The 13763-nt window shown below is 47.2% G+C and overlaps 1 long non-coding RNA gene across 2 annotated transcripts in view; it reads left to right on the forward strand.

Moving 5' to 3' along the window:
• LOC310674318 overlaps positions 1 to 12826 on the forward strand; it is a 46720-nt gene extending 33894 nt beyond the window's left edge. For both annotated transcript variants that reach the window (XR_014509524.1, XR_014509525.1), the window contains one exon: positions 12657 to 12826. This is a non-coding gene — a long non-coding RNA (uncharacterized lncRNA). The remainder of the gene's footprint in view (positions 1 to 12656) is intronic.
• The last annotated feature ends 937 nt before the right edge of the window (positions 12827 to 13763 follow it).

Here is a 13763-nt window from a genome sequence, read left to right on the forward strand (position 1 = left end):
AACCCCTTTTGGCTCCTTCAGCCGCTGCCCTGCAAACACTGATAAGCTCCTCCCACAGCTAATCACCTGCCTCAACAGAAACCCTGCCCCCTCTGACCTTTGACCAGGGAAATCAGCTAATCAGCCACAAGAATCACACACACAAGAAACCCCTTTTGGCTCCTTCTTCAGCCGCTGCCCTGCAAACACTGATAAGCTCCTCCCACAGCTAATCACCTGCCTCAACAGAAACCCTGCCCCCTCTGACCTTTGACCAGGGAAATCAGCTAATCAGCCACAAGAATCACACACACAAGAAACCCCTTTTGGCTCCTTCTTCAGCCGCTGCCCTGCAAACACTGATAAGCTCCTCCCACAGCTAATCACCTGCCTCAACAGAAACCCTGCCCCCTCTGACCTTTGACCAGGGAAATCAGCTAATCAGCCACAAGAATCACACACACAAGAAACCCCTTTTGGCTCCTTCTTCAGCCGCTGCCCTGCAAACACTGATAAGCTCCTCCCACAGCTAATCACCTGCCTCAACAGAAACCCTGCCCCCTCTGACCTTTGACCAGGGAAATCAGCTAATCAGCCACAAGAATCACACACACAAGAAACCCCTTTTGGCTCCTTCTTCAGCCGCTGCCCTGCAAACACTGATAAGCTCCTCCCACAGCTAATCACCTGCCTCAACAGAAACCCTGCCCCCTCTGACCTTTGACCAGGGAAATCAGCTAATCAGCCACAAGAATCACACACACAAGAAACCCCTTTTGGCTCCTTCTTCAGCCGCTGCCCTGCAAACACTGATAAGCTCCTCCCACAGCTAATCACCTGCCTCAACAGAAACCCTGCCCCCTCTGACCTTTGACCAGGGAAATCAGCTAATCAGCCACAAGAATCACACACACAAGAAACCCCTTTTGGCTCCTTCTTCAGCCGCTGCCCTGCAAACACTGATAAGCTCCTCCCACAGCTAATCACCTGCCTCAACAGAAACCCTGCCCCCTCTGACCTTTGACCAGGGAAATCAGCTAATCAGCCACAAGAATCACACACACAAGAAACCCCTTTTGGCTCCTTCTTCAGCCGCTGCCCTGCAAACACTGATAAGCTCCTCCCACAGCTAATCACCTGCCTCAACAGAAACCCTGCCCCCTCTGACCTTTGACCAGGGAAATCAGCTAATCAGCCACAAGAATCACACACACAAGAAACCCCTTTTGGCTCCTTCTTCAGCCGCTGCCCTGCAAACACTGATAAGCTCCTCCCACAGCTAATCACCTGCCTCAACAGAAACCCTGCCCCCTCTGACCTTTGACCAGGGAAATCAGCTAATCAGCCACAAGAATCACACACACAAGAAACCCCTTTTGGCTCCTTCTTCAGCCGCTGCCCTGCAAACACTGATAAGCTCCTCCCACAGCTAATCACCTGCCTCAACAGAAACCCTGCCCCCTCTGACCTTTGACCAGGGAAATCAGCTAATCAGCCACAAGAATCACACACACAAGAAACCCCTTTTGGCTCCTTCTTCAGCCGCTGCCCTGCAAACACTGATAAGCTCCTCCCACAGCTAATCACCTGCCTCAACAGAAACCCTGCCCCCTCTGACCTTTGACCAGGGAAATCAGCTAATCAGCCACAAGAATCACACACACAAGAAACCCCTTTTGGCTCCTTCTTCAGCCGCTGCCCTGCAAACACTGATAAGCTCCTCCCACAGCTAATCACCTGCCTCAACAGAAACCCTGCCCCCTCTGACCTTTGACCAGGGAAATCAGCTAATCAGCCACAAGAATCACACACACAAGAAACCCCTTTTGGCTCCTTCTTCAGCCGCTGCCCTGCAAACACTGATAAGCTCCTCCCACAGCTAATCACCTGCCTCAACAGAAACCCTGCCCCCTCTGACCTTTGACCAGGGAAATCAGCTAATCAGCCACAAGAATCACACACACAAGAAACCCCTTTTGGCTCCTTCTTCAGCCGCTGCCCTGCAAACACTGATAAGCTCCTCCCACAGCTAATCACCTGCCTCAACAGAAACCCTGCCCCCTCTGACCTTTGACCAGGGAAATCAGCTAATCAGCCACAAGAATCACACACACAAGAAACCCCTTTTGGCTCCTTCTTCAGCCGCTGCCCTGCAAACACTGATAAGCTCCTCCCACAGCTAATCACCTGCCTCAACAGAAACCCTGCCCCCTCTGACCTTTGACCAGGGAAATCAGCTAATCAGCCACAAGAATCACACACACAAGAAACCCCTTTTGGCTCCTTCTTCAGCCGCTGCCCTGCAAACACTGATAAGCTCCTCCCACAGCTAATCACCTGCCTCAACAGAAACCCTGCCCCCTCTGACCTTTGACCAGGGAAATCAGCTAATCAGCCACAAGAATCACACACACAAGAAACCCCTTTTGGCTCCTTCTTCAGCCGCTGCCCTGCAAACACTGATAAGCTCCTCCCACAGCTAATCACCTGCCTCAACAGAAACCCTGCCCCCTCTGACCTTTGACCAGGGAAATCAGCTAATCAGCCACAAGAATCACACACACAAGAAACCCCTTTTGGCTCCTTCTTCAGCCGCTGCCCTGCAAACACTGATAAGCTCCTCCCACAGCTAATCACCTGCCTCAACAGAAACCCTGCCCCCTCTGACCTTTGACCAGGGAAATCAGCTAATCAGCCACAAGAATCACACACACAAGAAACCCCTTTTGGCTCCTTCTTCAGCCGCTGCCCTGCAAACACTGATAAGCTCCTCCCACAGCTAATCACCTGCCTCAACAGAAACCCTGCCCCCTCTGACCTTTGACCAGGGAAATCAGCTAATCAGCCACAAGAATCACACACACAAGAAACCCCTTTTGGCTCCTTCTTCAGCCGCTGCCCTGCAAACACTGATAAGCTCCTCCCACAGCTAATCACCTGCCTCAACAGAAACCCTGCCCCCTCTGACCTTTGACCAGGGAAATCAGCTAATCAGCCACAAGAATCACACACACAAGAAACCCCTTTTGGCTCCTTCTTCAGCCGCTGCCCTGCAAACACTGATAAGCTCCTCCCACAGCTAATCACCTGCCTCAACAGAAACCCTGCCCCCTCTGACCTTTGACCAGGGAAATCAGCTAATCAGCCACAAGAATCACACACACAAGAAACCCCTTTTGGCTCCTTCTTCAGCCGCTGCCCTGCAAACACTGATAAGCTCCTCCCACAGCTAATCACCTGCCTCAACAGAAACCCTGCCCCCTCTGACCTTTGACCAGGGAAATCAGCTAATCAGCCACAAGAATCACACACACAAGAAACCCCTTTTGGCTCCTTCTTCAGCCGCTGCCCTGCAAACACTGATAAGCTCCTCCCACAGCTAATCACCTGCCTCAACAGAAACCCTGCCCCCTCTGACCTTTGACCAGGGAAATCAGCTAATCAGCCACAAGAATCACACACACAAGAAACCCCTTTTGGCTCCTTCTTCAGCCGCTGCCCTGCAAACACTGATAAGCTCCTCCCACAGCTAATCACCTGCCTCAACAGAAACCCTGCCCCCTCTGACCTTTGACCAGGGAAATCAGCTAATCAGCCACAAGAATCACACACACAAGAAACCCCTTTTGGCTCCTTCTTCAGCCGCTGCCCTGCAAACACTGATAAGCTCCTCCCACAGCTAATCACCTGCCTCAACAGAAACCCTGCCCCCTCTGACCTTTGACCAGGGAAATCAGCTAATCAGCCACAAGAATCACACACACAAGAAACCCCTTTTGGCTCCTTCTTCAGCCGCTGCCCTGCAAACACTGATAAGCTCCTCCCACAGCTAATCACCTGCCTCAACAGAAACCCTGCCCCCTCTGACCTTTGACCAGGGAAATCAGCTAATCAGCCACAAGAATCACACACACAAGAAACCCCTTTTGGCTCCTTCTTCAGCCGCTGCCCTGCAAACACTGATAAGCTCCTCCCACAGCTAATCACCTGCCTCAACAGAAACCCTGCCCCCTCTGACCTTTGACCAGGGAAATCAGCTAATCAGCCACAAGAATCACACACACAAGAAACCCCTTTTGGCTCCTTCTTCAGCCGCTGCCCTGCAAACACTGATAAGCTCCTCCCACAGCTAATCACCTGCCTCAACAGAAACCCTGCCCCCTCTGACCTTTGACCAGGGAAATCAGCTAATCAGCCACAAGAATCACACACACAAGAAACCCCTTTTGGCTCCTTCTTCAGCCGCTGCCCTGCAAACACTGATAAGCTCCTACTGCAGTTAGCATTGGAAGCAAGCTCCCAGTTGGTGTCAATAAATTTATATACAGCTTATAATTAGAGATAGTATCCAGGACAATTTGTCCCATATAGCCAATGGCTGGTACAGGAGCAAACAGTTACAACCCTTTCCCTTAGTGGTTATGACTAGGCCAAACATACAGCTTATCTCAATTCTGCTTGATGATGAAATGAGACTAATGAGAAGATGGTAATAAATTATTTTATACTCTGTGAAACGGTGACTGATTACTGGAAGTATTGATAAGTGTGTTTTCATTGGACAACACATATGCATTCAGGTGTGCTTCCTATATTTGACATTTTAAAGTCTATATATGTTTTTCTTTTTTCTTAAAAAAAAGCACAGTAACAGAAGTTCTGGTTTTGTACTGTTCTTAGAATTCGGTCTTTTCGAGCAAATAATTTGGACGATGTTGCTGCAGTATTCTGGATTCCATTTAGCACAAAATATTCCCGGCCTCGATTCCTTTGAGGTGTCATTATAAGAAAAATGTGCTCCTTTCACTGAGTTGCTTTGAAACTCAAACATGTCAGATCAGCTGACCACCTAGATTATGGGTAGGCAAACTAAGGCCCAGGGGTCGGACAGTGGACCGGCCCACGGCTGAAAAAGTTTGCTGACCCCTGACCTAGATGTAATCTCTCTACTGCAACCACCAGTGGACATCTCTTTGGTCTGTGGGGGGGCATATTTCAGCTGGGAGGGCACATTCCCTTCTGCACAACCTCCATGGAGCAGGACCAGAGGTGAAAGTGGCTCCAGGGAGTAAGACTCTGAATTACAAGAAAGCGAATGAGGGAGCACTTCCTGGTGGTGCAAGCTACTGACGCTTTAGAAGGTGGTGGGTTTTCCTTTGCTTTTGTTTTTTAAGTAGAGGAATGTCTAGGCATGCTTTTTTGATAACAAGAATACAAAGCTCAAAATGAATGAACTGCAGCTAAAATATTATGTTCATTTTTCACATGGTCTAGTCCTTCCTCTGCCCACCCACCCCCCTAATATTCTTAAGATGGTCTCTTCTCCAGTCTTCAGAGAGTAGCTGGCAGTGGGGAGGCAGAAAAAGGATGTTATGTACTGAGTTGAATAGGATCCAAAATGCAGCAGTCTGATTGGTCCTAGAACAATAGGCTCCAGAATGCAGCAGTCTGATTGGTCCACAGGAGCCACCCAATCCAGCTCTAGGGGGAAGTGAATCCGCAACCTGATTGGCCTACAGGAGAATCCTGGAATTAGCCAGTCACGTGGGGCCCATTGTGTAAATAATGTATATAAAGCAGACATTCGGGGGGAACGTCCATTCCTCCTCACCACTATGAGCTGAAAAAAGAGCATGGAATCCACTCTTGACTCCGAGTATATTTCAAAGGTCTTCCTCTCTGCAGTTTTAATCTGAAATTAGGTGCAGAGCTCAGAAGCTGCTCATGGCAAATGAAATTCCGTGTCGCAAAATGCGCCTAGAACAATGGGAGATACAAACACTGCTTTTAAGTCAATGCTTGGTCACTGAATTCCAATTAAAATCAGTTAAAATCTGCCACCCTGCCCCTCATCAGCTTCAGTTTCAAAACAGGAGGGAAACAATCTAGTAGCAAAAATGTTGCACACCTCTTGTTTTGGAGGCCCAGTTACATGGTATCATCAGTAATGCCTCCACCCCCAGTTTGACTGGGCCACCTTCTCCTTGCCCCTGATAGTACTCCCCATTCACTTGCCCTCTCCCTTTGGGTTGAAAAAAGCACCACCAGTTTGCACAAATGTAGCATAACTGCAGCAGGTCTGGAAAGATGGCTGGTCTCTACTCATCCAGGTTGGCTACTGGTTTATCCTGATAATGATAATGATGATAATGATAATAATTTATTTATACCCCACCCATCTGGCTAGGTTTTCCCAGCCATTCTGGGTGGCTCCCAACAGAATTAAAAGCACAATAAAACATCAAACATTTAAAAAATCCCTAAACAGAGCTGCCTTCAGATGTCTTCTAAAATCCAGATAGTTGTTTATTTCCTTGACATCTGATGGGAGGGTGCCACTACTGAGAAGGCCCTCTGCCTGGTTCCCTGTAACTTCATTTCTCACAGTGAGGCACTGGACCTCAGTGTCCGGGCTGAACGATGGGGGTGGAGACACTCCTTCAGGTATACTGGGCCGAGGCTGTTTAGGACTTTAAAGGGCAGCACCAACACTTTGAAGTGTGCTCGGAAACATACTGGGAGCCAAGTTGCAGGAAGGAGTATAAAATGACTTCCTTTTCCAGCTGAGTCTTGCTTTAGCAACATGATCTACCTGGGTCTCATCAGCGGCATGGCAAGCCCCACTGGTGCCTAGGGCATGGCACACCATGGGGGCAGGGTGCGTGCTGGAGTGATTGCAGGGCCTAGCAGGGATGTGGCCCTGAAAAATACCATATTTTTTGCACTATAAGACTCACTTTTTCCCTCCTAAAAAGTAAGGGGAAATGTGTGTGATTCTTATGGAGTGAATGCAGACTGTGCAGCTATCCCAGAAGCCAGAACAGCAAGAGGGATTGCTGTTTTCACTGCGCAGTGATCCCTCTTGCTGTTCTGGCTTCTGAGATTCAGAATATTCTCCCCCCCCCCCCTTGTTTTCCTCCTCCAAAAACTAGGTGCGTCTTGTGGTCTGGTGCGTCTTATAGAGCAAAAAATACGGTATTTAGAATGTGGTCCAAGGTTGTTGTTGTTCTTAAACAGGTATTAGCACCTAGAATGGCTAGTTGAAGATGTGGCTGCATTTCACCTGGGTAGCTGTCACAGTAAAAGTAAAAGAAAAGTAAAAGAAAAGTAAAAGAGCATTACCCTTTATACTAATGTGGAACCCACTGCTCAAACAGATACAGCATTCATTCACCCTAACCATGTTTGCAGTGTGGAAGTCATGGCACTCCTGTCTTTCCCTGGTTTATTCTTTGTTATTTCCATTGCAACACTGGACAGGCTTAGTTGATGTTACTGAAATATATTCAAAGTTGAGTGTGAATTTCATGCTCTTTATTCAGCTCATAGTAGCAATGAATGAAACTTTTCCAAAAGTCTAGCTATATATACATTATTTACACAATGGGCCCCATGTGATTGGCTAATTCTGGGCTGCTCCTGTAGGCCAATCAGGTTGCGGATTCACCTCCTCCAGAATCCAGATTGGCTGCTCCTGCAGGCCAATCAGGTCGCTGATTCACTTCCACCTGGAGCTGGATTGGGTGGCTCCTGCGGACCAATCAGACTGCTGCATTCTGGATCCTATTGTTCTAGGATTCAGCTCAGTACGTAACAGTTACATTGAAGAAACAAATAATTAATAAATGGTTCAGGTGGATATGGATAGTATGGGCAGGCTCTTTCATTGTCTCCTGAGACAGACAGATACCAACAGCTGGTGAAATGAAAAGGTTTTTTAAAAAAACCCATACCAGGTGAACTGGGCTGATTTGGGGGTGATTTTCACATTTCTGAGTTGAATCACACTGTTAACTAAGTGTCTTGATGCAGATCACGGATTCCCTAAGCTTCTGGGAGGCTATATGGCTTGGTTGTCCAAAGAAGTGCATGGACACCCTACCTCCTGAGATATGTCACATGACAATATGAGACCAATCAGACTGAAAAAACATCCTGACCTCAAGAAGCGAGGGCTGGAGAAGTGGGAGATCTTTCATTTTGAGGAACAGGTCGAGCTTTTCATCACAGTGAACTCATTTCCCAAGGCACTCCAACTGGGGCAGGAATTAAAACCTGCATCTTTTAAACGGGTCTATGTCTTCCCCTGTCCAAATGAGTGGAGAGATCTCTACTCTCACGTGGGGTCCCTGGGTCCTCGCTGAGGATTTATGCTATTTCTTCACCATCCTTTCCCTATCCAAGTCAATTAAGAAATCACTGTATCCCGAATAATCCATGGGTTGCTTATTGAAGAGTTTGCCTCCCAATTCCTCTCACAGAGCTACCTATAATTCCGGAGCGGCTTGACAATCAATTCCTCTTCCCAGGGAACTCTGGGATTTGTAGTTCTGTGAGGGGACTAGAGAGTCTCCTGATAAACGCTCAGTACTCTTAACAGAATACAGTCCCCAGAACTCTTTGGGGGAGGCCATGACTGCTTGAAGTGGTATCACAGTACTTTAAATGTATGGTATGAATGTAGCCGATGTTTGGATGATCCAGTATGAATACATCACTAACACACTATTATTGAAACAACCATAGAATCATAGAGTTTGAAGGGACCCAGGCCTCACCCCCACCCCGGTAATGCACAGCTCAGTGACACACAGCAGAATATGCCTGCAAAAACTCCACCAGTCTGGGAGCGGTCATTGTGGGGTTTTTTTGCATGCTGCCGAAGAAGGTGCCCACTGAGCATTCTTTTTCCTTTGCTGTCGTCCTGTCGTGTTGTTAACTTTGACTGCAGATTATTTTAGCTGTGCTGGTTTTTATTGGGTTGTTTTACTATATGCTTTTAAAATGTGCACGCAGTTCTGAGGACCGTTCGTAGCAGAAAATTGTGGCATAAAGATGCTAAAAATCAGTGTTGGCCTCCTTCCCAAATAGTGTGAATCCGAGAACCCACCAAAGAACATTCTAGAAGACAGAGCAGGATAGGCGAGTGGTGAAGCTGAAAATGTGTGTGCGCACTTATACACACACAGGTGCACACTTGTCTCAGGAAAATTAATGAAAACAATGTATAGCGTTTGGATTGGCGATGGGAGAGACCAAGGAAAATGCTTCAGCCTAAAGCCCTTGCCCCTTTAATCCAGCCTTGATTGAGTGTGTTTGTTTTTTCTTATAAAAATGTATACTCTGATATTTACGCATGCATTACTTAAGGAGGTTTGCAGTAGTTAAAATCACAATATGAAATCAGAAGCGCAAAATCAACCAAGCAAAGGCCAGGACATAAAACATCTATTCCAGTGTGTCAAGTTAAAAGCCCGCAGAAATGATAATTGCAAAGCATTCAGAAGCCAGAGGAAGGCAGTCAGAGAGGGAGCTATTTGAACATCACAGACAAGCTGTTCCTACAGTATTGATATGGCCGCTGAGACAATGCATTTATAAACAATGCGTGTAGTATTCTGATTCTGAAATAGGATCGTTTTGCATAACTTCAAACTTCAAATAAATGAGCGGGTTTTTTTGAGAGAGAAGCATTATTAACATCATGCATCCATCCTGGAGCAATTTGTGGAGCTTTTGCAAAACTGCATCAGATTCAGACTATAAACGTCAACACTGCCATTTTTTATGTTGACATCTCCTTCCTCCCCACCCCCGCTCCCTGTCAAGTGCCATTGTTGGTGTCTGGTTGGTTCTCGCCCACCCTGGCTGCTGGGCTAATGCAGTTGGGCTCGGCATCTGCATGATCCATCACATCCAGGCTGAAGCGTATAAATCATCTCGTGAGGTTTCTGCTCTCATGCTTCGACAGTGACAGATTCGGTTGCATTGGGGTCCTGCAACCCCATTGGCTTTCCCCTTCCCCTATGACTAAGGAACAGCAGCAGGCACAGGGAAGAGCATTTAGGCTATGGAGCCTCGGCGCTCCTTTCCCATCGCCGCCATGTCCGCCGTAAATGGAGACTCTAGGGAGCAAGTCATGGCCTTCCCATCGCCTCTCCTTTCATCAGAGCCACAAAGGCTTAACCTGAACACAGGGCCTAATAACTGCCCTATATAAGGCACAGCAGCAACAGCCGGGAAGTCTGCACGGTTTCTTGAACTGCCATCCATCATGCCTTGCTCAGTTCTTCCACTTGGACTCCTGAGTCACCTTAATGGCTGAGGGCCAAACTATACATAGCATGCAGTTGCAAGTAAATTTACCTGAGTCTTCTCTCTCTCTCTCCCTCCTGCCCCCCTATTGAAAGAAATGTGGTTGGAAGATACCTTTTTGAGCTGAACACTTTACGGAGAAGGGCTGCTCAGCCCTTTCCCCTTTGGGCTCTTTTCCCAGTCAAAATCCTTCTAGGCTGCTTTTCTTCATGTGGGGAGGGGAAATACATAGGGGTTTTCCTCTCTAGATGGTGAAAAGCAGCTGGGGTTGATGTTGAATAGGAAAGTAAAAAAAAAACCTATTGCATATTAAAACAATTTTAGAAAACAACTATAAATATACCGCTTTATATAGCGGGAAGGTAAACGGCATTTCCGTGTGCTGCTCTGGTGCTGGTTCGCCAGAGCAGCTTTGTCACGCTGGCCACGTGACCTGGAAGTGTCTGCGGACAGCACTGGCTCCCGGCCTATAGAGTGAGATGAGCACACAACCCTAGAGTCTGTCAAGACCGGCCCGTATGGGCAGGGGTGCCTTTACCTTTTTTATAAATATAAAGGATAAAAAAGAACAGCAGTACATATATAAGGTTAATTTAGATCCAGGACAGAAACCAAGTGTGATATTTTAGCTGGCAATGGAAAGTCAATAAAGAAGGTGCCTGTCTGACAGGCAGTGTGGGGCAGGTGCTGTCACACTAAGGATGAGTCCAATGAGGATTGGACTTCTTGATATGATGGTATCTGTAGGATGTCCTCTCCCACACAGCACAGTGATTAGTTGGGTGTGCAAAGGAGTCATGTCTGCAGCATTAGGAATATCTTTCCAATGCTAAGAGCCATGGCCGTCATAGTACTACTACTAGTAAGGTAAAGGTAAAGGTACCCCTGCCCGTACGGGCCAGTCTTGACAGACTCTAGGGTTGTGCGCTCATCTCACTCTAGAGGCCAGGAGCCAGCGCTGTCCGCAGACACTTCCGGGTCATGTGGCCAGCGTGACAAAGCTGCTCTGGCGAACCGGCACCAGAGCAGCATACGGAAACGCAGTTTACCTTCCCGCTATATAAAGCGGTGCCTATTTATCTACTTGCACTTAGGTGTGCTTTTGAACTGCTAGGTGGGCAGGAGCTGGGACCGAACGACGGGAGCTCACCCCACCGCGGGGATTCGAACCACCGACCATGCGATCGTCAAGTCCTAGGCGCTGAGGTTTTACCCACAGCGCCACACGCGTCCCATAGTAGTAGTAGTAGTAATAATAATAATAATTTATTATTTGTATCCCGCCCATCTGGCTAGGTTTCCCCAGCCACTCTGGGCGGCTTCCAACAAAGATTAAAAATACATTAAAATGTCACACATAAAAAACTTCCCTGAACAGGGCTGCCTTCAGATGTCTTCTAAATGTCAGGTAGTTGTTTATCTCTTTGAAATCTGATGGGAGGGCGTTCCACAGGGTGGGCGCCACTACCGAGAAGGCCCTCCACCTGGTTCCCTGTAGCTTTGCTTCTCGCAATGAGAAAGCCCTCGGAGCTGGACCTCAGCATCTGGGCAGAACTTTAGGATATGCGCCACTGGGGTGCAAAGATCCGCCCAGCGCCCCCAAATTTAGTTTAGCCCCCAAATTAACATTTATTATGCTTTTGTCACTATTATCATTTGATAAATAGTGCTCACGCCTGTGCGGCTCCAAAAGGAGGGTTTTTTTTTGTGTTTTGTGTTTTAAACCAGCTTTTCTGAAGAAGACAAAGAACACATTGGGAGTCAGTGTAAAAACTCCACGCCTGCGCTTACGGTCGTAGGGAGGTGTCTGAAAGATGAGACGGGTGACCATTGTGCGCATGCATGGGAGAGCCATCTCGGGTAGCCTTTCATTGTGGGAGCAACCTTATTTCTAGAGGAGCTGGGAGGGCCCTTGCGAGTGCACAACCTTCTTGGGAAGGTTCCAGAGCCTGTGCACGAGAGCAGTCATGTCAAAGGCACCACTGGCCCTGCTGCCACATAGCAGCCCAATACAATATGCTTAGGTGGCTTCAGCGGCGGGTGCCTGGAGCCCACCAGAATTCGGCGCCTGGGTGCTCTGCACCCCTTGCACCCCCGGGTAAAGACGGCCCTAGTAAGAGATGTATGACTGTGGAATGGACTCCCTTGGAATGACCTCCCTCATTGGAGGTTTTCCCACAGAGCTTGGATGGCCATCTTCCAGGGATTCTTTACGTGAGATTCCTGCATTGCAGGGGTTGGATTGGATGGCTCTTGGGGTCCCTTCCACCTCTATGATTCGAGCCGTGTGTAGCCAGGGAGAGCAAGATGCAGCCAGCTGTGAAAAATGACAAATTTGATTACTCATCAAACCTGGCACCTACAATGAGCTTTCTCTTTGAGGAGCAGCCGAATAGGTAAGTGTGAGGCAGGGAGAGGGAGCAGGTTATCAGGCTGGCTTTATCTTGGGACATTTTCCCTGGAGACATGACTTTTGTATAGGGAAAGCTTAGAGCCCAGAGGATTTCCAAGGCTGGCACTTCATTTATTTAATTATTATCAGGTGGCTAACATGTTAAATTTGTATCGCGCTTTCCCCGCAGGTGAAGCTGAAGGTGGCTCTTACGAGAGATTCAGCCAGGGAGGGGAAGTAGCTGCCGCAAGCTGTGAAAAATGGCTTAATGACAAGCTTGATTATGCGTAATATTTTGCATTTGCTGTTATTAACAAAGAAGAAGAAAACGAAAAATGCATCCGTTGCCGGAATGGGAAGGTGTGTATGTGTGTGTGTGTGAGAGGGGAGGGGGCAGTTGGGAGCGCTATCATAAATTCTGAGTTACCATAAATTTCTGATAAAGAAATTAAGTAGGCTCAAGTTTAATCACACCACCAGTAAATCAAATATCAAATTTAAACCAATGAATTACAGAGAGTCTCCTCACAGTCACTTAGCATTGATAAATTAGTAATGTAATATTAAATTATTCATATCCTTTCTCCCCCCCTCCCCCTCCTTCTTAGGACTATAATGATATACTGTACACAGCAATGATAATTTACTTAGGCTGAGTCCATTCATTTAATTATGCTGCTAAACTTGGTAGGCCAATTGGTCATCATGAGAGTTTCCAGGCAAGCTAATCACAAATATATAGAACATGTCCCTTATTGTCCCCAGCGGCTAAGTGCTAAAATGCTATTTAGTACTCAGAAGGTTAATGTCCTGCTTATGTAAATTGTCCAATTTAACATTCAGCAGCAGTATCATAAATTCTGGCTCCAGGATTTCATTAAACGTATGTTCAAACTAGTTGACCTTAAAGGTTAACAAGCACAAGTTAAACAGGACAATTATTTAACTCGCTTCTTATCAAGAGACTGGAGCACTAGCCATTTAACAGTTCTGCATACTTCACAATTAGAATTCTTAAAAGGTCCCCGATAAAGCTGCAGGTCATGAATTTTCATAAGGATGTCAGATAATAACTATTTATCTGTGCTTGTTTTTCACTCTTATAAACTTAAACTTTGATCTTAACATTCAATTAGAAACAATTCCGGTGAGAAGGACTAGGTGACTCAAGGATCTTCCCTTTGCGTTCGTTTTCGTCTAAATTATGCGTCCAGAAGTGTGGCATCAATGAAACGAGTTTGGAAGTTATAGGGGAAGTTATCCCCGCGCAGAGAAAAATGCTCTGCACTTCCGCCTG

The sequence above is a fragment of the Podarcis tiliguerta genome, assembly GCF_965153285.1.
Source record: "Podarcis tiliguerta genome assembly, chromosome: 3".
NCBI classification, from domain to species: domain Eukaryota; kingdom Metazoa; phylum Chordata; class Lepidosauria; order Squamata; family Lacertidae; genus Podarcis; species Podarcis tiliguerta.